This window comes from Mixophyes fleayi, chromosome 10 (assembly GCF_038048845.1).
Source record: "Mixophyes fleayi isolate aMixFle1 chromosome 10, aMixFle1.hap1, whole genome shotgun sequence".
NCBI classification, from domain to species: domain Eukaryota; kingdom Metazoa; phylum Chordata; class Amphibia; order Anura; family Limnodynastidae; genus Mixophyes; species Mixophyes fleayi.
The window spans coordinates 103,904,051-103,910,663 of NC_134411.1; the positions used below are offsets into that span (position 1 = coordinate 103,904,051).

Below are 6,613 nucleotides of genomic sequence, written 5' to 3' on the forward strand. Positions count from 1 at the left end.
AGGACATGTACTGACACTGGGGGGAAGAGAAGTATTAGAACATGAGGACATGCACTGACACTGGGGGGAAGAGAAGTACTAGAACACGAGGACATGTACTGACACTGGAGGGAAGAGAAGTATTAGAACATGAGGACATGTACTGACACTGGGGGGAAGAGAAGTATTAGAACACGAGGACATGTACTGACACTGGGGGGAAGAGAAGTATTAGAACACGAGGACATGTACTGACACTGGGGGGGAAGAGAAGTATTAGAACATGAGGACATGCACTGACACTGGGGGGAAGAGAAGTATTAGAACACGAGGACATGCACTGACACTGGAGGGAAGAGAAGTATTAGAACACGAGGACATGTACTGACACTGGAGGGAAGAGAAGTATTAGAACACGAGGACATGTACTGACACTGGGGGGAAGAGAAGTATTAGAACATGAGGACATGCACTGACACTGGAGGGAAGAGAAGTATTAGAACACGAGGACATGCACTGACACTGGAGGGAAGAGAAGTATTAGAACATGAGGACATGTACTGACACTGGGGGGAAGAGAAGTATTAGAACATGAGGACATGCACTGACACTGGGGGGAAGAGAAGTACTAGAACACGAGGACATGTACTGACACTGGAGGGAAGAGAAGTATTAGAACATGAGGACATGTACTGACACTGGGGGGAAGAGAAGTATTAGAACACGAGGACATGTACTGACACTGGGGGGAAGAGAAGTATTAGAACACGAGGACATGTACTGACACTGGGGGGGAAGAGAAGTATTAGAACATGAGGACATGCACTGACACTGGGGGGAAGAGAAGTATTAGAACACGAGGACATGTACTGACACTGGGGGGAAGAGAAGTATTAGAACACGAGGACATGTACTGACACTGGGGGGAAGAGAAGTATTAGAACACTAGGACATGTACTGACACTGGGGAGAAGAGAAGTATTAGAACACGAGGACATGCACTGACACTGGGGGGAAGAGAAGTATTAGAACACAAGGACATGTACTGACACTGGGGGGGAAGAGAAGTATTAGAACACGAGGACATGTACTGACACTGGGGGGAAGAGAAGTATTAGGACACGAGGACATGTACTGACACTGGGGGGAAGAGAAGTATTAGAACACAAGGACATGTACTGACACTGGGGGGAAGAGAAGTATTAGAACACGAGGACATGTACTGACACTGGGGGGGAAGAGAAGTACTAGAACACGAGGACATGTACTGACACTGGGGGGAAGAGAAGTATTAGAACACGAGGACATGTACTGACACTGGGGGGGGGGAAAAAGTACTAGAACACGAGGACATGTACTGACACTGGGGGGAAGAGAAGTATTAGAACACGAGGACATGTACTGACACTGGGGGGAAGAGAAGTATTAGAACACGAGGACATGTACTGACACTGGGGGGAAGAGAAGTATTAGAACACGAGGACATGCACTGACACTGGGGAGGAAGAGAAGTATTAGAACACAGGGACATGTACTGACACTGGGGGGAAGAGAAGTATTAGAACACGAGGACATGTACTGACACTGGGGGGAAGAGAAGTATTAGAACACAAGGACATGTACTGACACTGGGGGGGGGAGAGAAGTATTAGAACACGAGGACATGTACTGACACTGGGGGAAGAGAAGTATTAGAACACGAGGACATGCACTGACACTGGGGGAAGAGAAGTATTAGAAAACGAAGACATGTACTGACACTGGGGGGACATAGGTTCAGAGGAAGTTACTTCACAGGAAGGGTAGTGGATAAGTGGAATAGCCTCCCATCAGAGGTGGTAGAGGGTAATACAGTAGAGTAATGTAATAATACTTGGAATAGACATAAGGATATCCATACAAAGATTAAAAGACAAATAGGGTTTGAGGTTACCATAGGTTAATAAAAAAAATAGGCAGATTATATGGGCCAAGCGGTTCTTATCTGCCGTCAAATTCTAAGTTTCTATGATTTTGCGCCTTTATTTGACATCACCGAGGTCCCACAAGAGAAGGGGCATTATCACACCAAGATGAAGCATGGTTGTCATGTCACTTGGGGATGTGCCATATCTTCTGAGGGCTTCCAAAGTGCTAGGTCACTCCCATCCCCCTCTCCTTCCATTCCCAGAAAAGACTCTTGCATCGCTGCTTACCTCATAGCTAACGGGAGATACCCCCTACACTTCCGGAAGTCACCACAAAGGTCCTTACCTTTGAGGATAGTCCCCTCAAATCGAAATTGTTGGATGGAGTTCACTTGTTGCTCATCTGTCCAGGTGGGCAGCAGAACCTGTTTCTGTTTTACAGACAGGACCCCAACATTCCAGGATCCATAAAAGCAGTAATTGGCCTTAAGACACCATCAGCCGCTGTTGGTCATCGCTACAAGAACAGGTAGGAGAGCAGCACCCTCTGACATCTCTCACAATTCTGGAGGAACAGTCCTGATTTTGGGAGACTGTGCTAAGGTGTCAGGACGGACAGTCGTCTCTCAATGGTTATACATTGGAGAAAGCTGCCTCTTAAGCTCGAATGAAACTATTTCCTTCCCCATTCACCACACTAGCGTCATCGCCCTGTACCCAGATACACGAGGAAACCAACTTGTCAACTCTCCCTGAACGTTCTTTTTGTTATTATTCTTATTAATCTTTTATTAAACATAATTCATATGAGCCCCGTGCCAGTACAGATTACTTCATACTAAATTAACGTAGAAATATTACATTTCATATGACACACTTAATATAAGGGACAATTGTCTAGCAACTGCTTTATAAATATTACTCAATCTGTGTTTCCATAGAAAGATACAGGAAAGAACTAAGGGGAAGTAGAAGCCTTGAGGTTGCATATCTTAACCAGAAATCCGTTTTGTAGACACTCCTGTAACATCTGCTATGATGTAAGTAATGTACATATGGGGACGGACTGATGTGACTGGTCTGATTCTGCTTTTGGTAAAGGTTCTAGAACAGTTGGAAAGGATAATTAGTTTCAGCAAAAAATACAGCACGGATCCCTAACTTAAACTGACAGCCTAATACGAATCAGTCAGCAACCACAAATACATATATCACAAAATATCCATGAATTAATAACTGCAATATTGAATAAATATTCAATCATTAATAATCGTTAGATGCACCAATTGATCAACTGCAAAAATATTTTCTCAATGAATCTAAAGACTGATATAAATGTTCCTTTTGAATTAGAGATCTTTAAAGGTCCCAATTGTAAAGCGCTACGGAATATGTTGGCGCTATATAAATAAATGATGATGATGATGATGATGATATGACCAAATCCTGTATGTTGAGAATAAAAAGTTATGAAACTTGATCAGTCAGAAAGGTTTGTAATTCCAGAAATATTCTTCAGGAGATGACATAAAAGGCTTGAATTAAACAGAAACAGTTATATATATATTTAGCTGCTAGTAGGAATATGCAGCAATATCTGTAATAGAATGTGCTCCCAAAACAAACAGATACTAATTGGTAACAGTGTGGGCACCAGCATCTCACAACGTTCAACGCGTTTCTCCACCCACTGGCTCGTGATTGGCGGTTTCTGCAGAGGAAAACTGATTCATATTAGGAGTGTCAGCTTATGTTAGAGATCTGTGTTTTTTTATATGTATTTTAATTGAACTCTATCAATATTTTGCATATCAGCGATTTCATTATTTTTTCCTTTCTCTTCTCCAGCAGATATAGTTTACTCACAACAGATAGAGACTCTGTAGTCACTTTCCCCAGGCAGAGCAGAGACACAGACTGATCTGACACCTTACAGGTACAATCATTAACCAGTCTGCTATCAGACTGGCAGAACAGAAGTCCAGGATTGGGCCTTGTAAATGGAGCCCATCCTTCTCTCTCCATTTACATCCCAGGAAACCTTTACTTAAAGCTGACCAACCATCTCCCTGGGGTTTTTAAAACATGTAGGTCAGAAACCTGGGACTAACATATCTGCCCAGAAACACTATTCCCGTGTATGTCACAATATATATGTCATGGCAATAGGGTTTCTGGGATCCGTCTCGGGAGCCTTGGGACCAGCTGTAGCAGGGGTGAAGTGGAACGTAGGTGGCCGGATGACCTGCTTATTGAGGGAGGATGTACTCTATTCATGACTAGATATGACAGGAGGAGAAATTCTGGACTGGTCTCCATAGTGGGATAACTGACTGTAATCTGGACATGGTGGATTGGAACCTGGTCACAGGAACAGAGAGACAGAAGCCACGGCCAGGAAATCAGTACCCCCAAGGATCCAGAAACTCAGAGGATTATTGTACCAATTCAGGGACGGGAAGGCTCAGAACTAAGGTATGGAATACCAGGGGTGGCTCCCGCGTGGACTGAATACCCTGGGACTGGCCCCGGGTAACTCAGGACCTGGGACAAAGGAAGGAGCGACCCCAAAGGGATCAGACCACCCCAGAACTCAGAACATGGTCAAGCCTGAACCTGGAAACCCGTACCCAGAGATGCAGAGATGGCTCCGGGAGCTGGAAGACTCAGTGTAGCAGCCTACTACCCCAAAGACCAGTAGGAGTCAGAGGAAGAGGCAGAGGGGATCAGGATCCACACGAGGGGTTAATAGCTGGACTATGTACAGCGGCAGATGGTAACGCTGGACTATGTACTGCGGCAGATGGTAACACTGGTCTAGCAGAAGGAGCAGCAAACAAACATCAACAGTGCTGGAACAAGGAAAGTGTTGCACTGACAATTATCTGAAAGTAGGAGGTGATGGGCAGACAATGAGGAAACCGTTTCTAACAGCTGCTATTTGGTGAAAGTTATTGTTAGGAGAAGTAAATCTCAGAGATTATAGTGTTTGAAGGAACTGAGATTACACTGATTACATCCCTGTGGTTGTATAACAGATATCTGGGTTATACAACTTGATAACATGAATTGTAGATCCGGTTGCAGAAGATTTGGAACAGTGAATTATTAAGGGGTTGTGACATTTGTTACTAGATTAATGAAAGTATTTATTCTACTGTTGGTAGTAAGAGAGGTAGAGGGCGGAGCATACCCCAGGGCGGGGCCGCCGACGTCTCAGGACAGGGTGTCAGCGGCCCTTCATCTGCTTCTATAGAACAAGAGAAGGTCCCACCACACGGCTAGATGGAGAGGCGTTCAGTAGAATCCTGATGACAGTCGCTGGGACCACAGAATAAATCAATGGTTGCACAGCTAGGGGCTGGCTGGGGAAGGGGGGGGCTCAGCCGCCTATTGGGGACATTTTACAGGTAAGAAAATGCAGGTGACCCAGCCCAAGGTAGCTCATCATCATCATCATCATCATCAACATTTATTTATATAGCACCAGCAGCAAATTCCGTAGCGCTTTACAATTGGGAACAAACATTAATAAGACATACTGGGTGATACATACAGACAGAGAGGTAAGAGAACCCTGCTCACAAGCTTACAATCTATAGGACAATGGGAGTGTGATACACAAGGGCAGGTGTTACATCATATTGCACAATGGACCAGCTAGAACGCAAAGGTAAAAGTACTGAGTGGGTTGTGTGTGTTGCAGTGTTGGTCAGAGGGTTGTTGTCTTGTGTTAGCTGTGTAGAGGGTGGTAATGGGGTAACCTAGGGAATATTAAGAGGGTGGTTGAGGAATATTATAAGCTTGTCTAAAGAGGTGGGTTTTCAGTGAACGCTTGAAGGTTTGAGGACTAGAGGAGAGTCTTCAAGCAGTGATGGTTTATTGCTCAAGAGTCCTGACAAGGACTATTACTCACTAATTTAAGGTACTGGTAATCATCCAGAAGGTACAGATCGAATGATACATTACATGGTCAAACATAGCTCTTTTTATACAGATTTTGACACAATTCCGGGCAGTGGGTAAACCAGCCCCCTATTCTGACCGGGCACCGAAACGGCTGCAATCACTTCAGATAATTTAACATCAGGATGTGATATTTTATTTAGACTTGGAGTTAACGCAATGTTAAGCTTTAACAAAATTTACATAATTTTCATAAATGAATTGCAGGTTGCATTATTTATGTTGTTCTATGTCTTTTTAACAAGATAGGATGATAGGTAAGACCTCCTGCTGGGCATTCAGACTTAAGCATGTGGTTGTCACTTCTGAGATGAAAGGACCTATTTAACATTTCTTGCCTTCAGCAGAACGGATTTCCTCTAGCATGACATAATACATCAGAAATACAACACAATATATAAAAGCAGTACATTTACAATGATATACAGAACCCCTAATTAAAATAAATATCTACAATAAGTTATTTCTACATGATCCAGCCCCAATATACATATGAATTAAAGGTAAGAACTGTATGTACCACACAGAAAGAAGAGGAATGTATAGTCTAACAATTTCCTGGGATAAACCTGGTAATACTAATATATATATATATATAAAATGTATTTACTGAACCTCATGACTATATTTCCCACAACACTTACATTGGACAGTTGCTGCCACCTGTCGGCAGCTGCTGGTACAGGAAGAGAGCGCCCCCTGCTGTACTGAGAGTGGCTTCATACAGGGAATCTGGCGCATGCGCAGTAACAGCCGGGCTC

At 43.7% G+C, this 6,613-nt stretch overlaps 1 protein-coding gene across 1 annotated transcript in view; it reads right to left on the minus strand.

The window, feature by feature from the left end:
- Positions 1–2,592, minus strand: part of ST3GAL2 (ST3 beta-galactoside alpha-2,3-sialyltransferase 2) — a 39,136-nt gene extending 36,544 nt beyond the window's left edge. Inside the window, exon 1 of the mRNA XM_075189403.1 lies at positions 2,233–2,592. The gene's annotated coding sequence lies outside the window, so the exon portion shown is untranslated. The remainder of the gene's footprint in view (positions 1–2,232) is intronic.
- Between the last annotated feature and the right edge of the window lie 4,021 nt (positions 2,593–6,613).